Here is a 4,011-nt window from a genome sequence, read left to right as displayed (position 1 = left end):
AACAATGGAAGTTTCAACAAACAATTTGGATTTTAAAAGAATTAAATGAAAAAATATACATTGATGACAGAGAGAACCACCGCTTCGGGTCTTCTTTTATTGACTGTGGCTGCTAATTTTTTAAGGTTTCTTTAAAATACAAGTAAGGCCGACGGTTGACGGAGATGACGGACGAAGATGGTGAGGTAAGGTGACGAACGGAGATGAGGAGGCAGAGGATGTGGAAGAAACTTTGCTTAGAAGAGAAAGAAGATTGCTTGGAAGAGAAAGGAGAAAGGGAAAATGTCTTACGGATTAGAAATCGGTAAGACAATTTCCAAAATTTTGCTTTGGATTTTACCCGTGTTTGTAAAATGTTTTCCTATGGAAATCATTTTACACAAAACAAACACCGTAAATGAATGAAAATGTTTTCTGGAAAACATTTTCCACCAAACAAACACACCCTTATATTTGTTTGTCAAATCACCTTAAAATGAATGAGGTGGCAGTCCACGTGTATGCCATGACAACAAAGTCAACAAACATTAACTTTCTCATAAATTTTGAGGTGATTTGATAAACAACGTAAATTGATAGTTGTTACTATTAGTGATTAGGTATAAACACATGATAATTAGATTTTTAATTATTATTACTATTAGTATTACAATACAAACTGCTTTAAAATTCCACCGAATTAATTGTTAGTTTTCCTAATAGAAAATAAGGATAAATTTTGTCCTAATTTGATAGTTAACTTTATTATAATATTTGTATTTTGGATTTCTAAAGTTGAATAATATAAATTTCTGAAATGGTGTGATATCATTGTTCGAAAATTGAAAAAATTCATGTAAATTTTTGGGCAATTACGTGGTACAATTTTATAGTGTCACATATAATATTCTAATAATTAGACCAGTGGTTGTATCGATTGGACTATTGATTCTCGATTCAACTGGTTTGATCGATTTATCTATCAGACCAACAATAATTAAATAAAAAATTTAAAAATCATACAGAATAAGAAAAATGAAAATTTTATTAAACTGGTTCAACTATTGGTTTTTGTCTCAATTTTCGATTTTTATTGGTACATTAATCGATTCTCAGTTCAATTGGTCCAACCAACCAATCCGGTCATGTTGATAGAATCCAAATTTAAAGACTAAAATAGCTCTAATTTTTATGTTCAAGTACTAAAGTGAACTAATTAGTAAGTTAAAAGGGCCAAAAACTATATGAGGAGAAGAAAATTCAAGCTTCAACAGTCAAATGTCAATCGCAAAGCCAAGAAGCTGTGATATCTTATATCTAACTTCTTTGTATTTGCATATTTGACCGTACGGTGTGACTTGGACTTCCACACCACCTCCGCATTCTAAGTTGGTGGCCAAATTATTTACAACTAAATATCATATCATCGTAAATATATAAAGTAATTAATTTCGATTAAAAATTAAAATATATCTCAACTTAAATCACAATAAATTAAAAATATTCACACCAAATATTAATATATACCTACATTCAAATTCTCAAAATTTTAGTTTTTACGAATATTATTAAGAAAAAATTATTTTATGGATTCTTCTCACAACAACGTTATTCAAAGTTTATTTTTAATTATTTAATGATATTTCAACAATTTTTTCCATGTCATTGATATATGATTTTGATAATCTTTTATATTGAACCTTGAATTCGAACATAGCTCTAAATCTCGAATCTCGAACCCAAGTTTAGAGTTCGGGGTTTGAGATTCAAAGTAAAAAAAATTACCAAAATTATATATCAATAACATGAAAAAATTGTTAAAATGTCATTAAATAATTAAGAAGGGACCATGACTGATGTGGTGAGAAAGATTTATAAAATAATATTTCATTACTAGTACTTTATCGATAAATTAAATATTCAATATTAAATAGTAATTCATAATATATATATACATATATTAAAGTTAGGAGTGAAACCGATAAGCATAGACTGAAAAGAAAAGGTTTAGGCAAGTGGGTTTAACACAACTACAACTCTTATCTCTTTTTGTTTTTGCTTTTTACAAAAATTGGTGAGTATTCATGTTAGTAAGTGATAGAAAATTCCTGGAAAAAAGGTTAGATAATTCATCTTTGAATCAGGTACCAGATTCAATGTAAATGCAGTATCCATTATATATATATATATATATATATATATATATATCAACTTTACAAGTTCTTTCCCTCTAATTATTATTGACTGTATTTGCAATACTTGATTGAATGGGGCATAGTTAAAAAGAAAACAAAGGGGTAACGTGCAGCTGCAATTTCATAAACATTATATATATATATGGGTATTGAGTTGAATGATATGAAAAGGGCCATTGATGATGGAAGCAAGAAAGCAGCAATGGAATTAGTGGAATGAGATGAAGTGGGAACATGTGTGGCTTTCCACATTAACCATTAAAGCTCACAACTTTGAAATGGGTAAATTTTTGTTTCTCTTTTTAAATGAAAAAGGGGGGATGATCATTAAGAGACAATGTGCGGACAATAGGGTTGAACTGGAACAGCTTTTTAAATGGGCAAAAAGGTGTTGGAAGTGGAAGAAGGTGAACACTAAGACAGAGATATAGTCTGTGTCTATATGATGTTCGTCAAAATGCTCCTATCAAAATGACATTAAAAAAAGAAAACGCCCACCGTGGGGCTCGAACCCACGACCACAAGGTTAAGAGCCTTGCGCTCTACCGACTGAGCTAGACGGGCTTGGCTGACATCTGAAAATGTAGTATGGCTTTTAACATAAATAAGTTATAGTTGATCACGGGAAGCCCAAAATAAGCCCAGGTGTGAGGTAGGCCTTGACTGGACCAATTAGCTGCCTTTCATTTGTTGAGGCTAAGATGACGGCAATGGTAGCCCAACCACTCTTTAAAATATAAATTTAACCCAAAGAAATACTATAAAATTTCATTCATAGATTTGTTCTTTTGTTTTTAAATGCCAGCATTTACTACAAAATTAATTATTAATTAATGTAATCTTTGAATAATTACTTTAAAATTGGTTTTTAATTGCTATTTTGGTAGTGCTAATATCTGCATTTTACTATGTTTTTTTTGGGTATAAAGGATGTGGTGGCCTTTCGTCCCATTAATTTTCTCAAGGATAATTGTTGTATAAAAGAAAACAAAATCTTATTTGGAAACAACTCCATAGCTATCGAATTGATACTCCAAATCGAATTTATGTCTTCTTACACTATCATTGACAATAATATTAATACCAATTAAACGAGTCTCAAGATTGGTGCATGCTAATGAGACAAAAGTTTTGATAGCACTAGGGGAAAAAGGCAGTGCTAGAAGAATACAAACACAGTACCCCAATCCTCTAAACAAAAACATAGATGCTTTTAGCACAATGCTCAGCCATAGGTTATTACACGTACAAAGACAAAAATGGTTTCATGTTGATGTTCTTCAAGTAGATAGAAGAATTTTGTGCTGTTGGTTGGGAACTGATAAAAGGAACCATAAAAACCTGTCATGTTATAAATATGTATATATAACACTTAAATCTGCTAACTTTTTTGGTGTTTTCAAAGGTGGGAGACAGATTTAAAGCTTAATTGACGTGGATCTAAGTGTGCAGCAAATAGTATTTAGACAGCCAACAGAAAAAAGAAGAAACATAGAAGGTAGGGTTAATGGCATAAATGTAAAAATAATAATATATTCCATGGTAATGAGGATAATGGGGATGGTTATCAGGTTCTGTTTTAAAACTTTACATGTATGTCTATTCTCACGTCACGTAAGATTCCCACTAATTTACTTACCATCAATCATATCATATCAATCTCAAACCAAAACTTTTACTTTTTTTTAAAACTATATAGATACAATAATTAATTCAATCTACTAGAGTTTGTGTTTATGTGACTCGAATCCCGTTACTTATTGAAAAATAAATATAGTGGTAAAATAAGAGGATCTATGGAGGCGAAAGGCTAAGAGTCGTAGGCCCGAGTTGAGCT

At 30.8% G+C, this 4,011-nt stretch overlaps 1 non-coding gene across 1 annotated transcript; it reads right to left on the bottom strand.

The window, feature by feature from the left end:
• Positions 1-2,665: 2,665 nt before the first annotated feature.
• On the bottom strand, positions 2,666-2,738 carry TRNAK-CUU (transfer RNA lysine (anticodon CUU)). Its single transcript has one exon. It is a non-coding gene; the product is annotated as a tRNA-Lys (tRNA).
• Positions 2,739-4,011: the final 1,273 nt, after the last annotated feature.

Source organism: Gossypium raimondii, chromosome 6, assembly GCF_025698545.1.
Source record: "Gossypium raimondii isolate GPD5lz chromosome 6, ASM2569854v1, whole genome shotgun sequence".
NCBI classification, from domain to species: domain Eukaryota; kingdom Viridiplantae; phylum Streptophyta; class Magnoliopsida; order Malvales; family Malvaceae; genus Gossypium; species Gossypium raimondii.
This window is presented reverse-complemented; position numbering and strand designations above follow the sequence as displayed.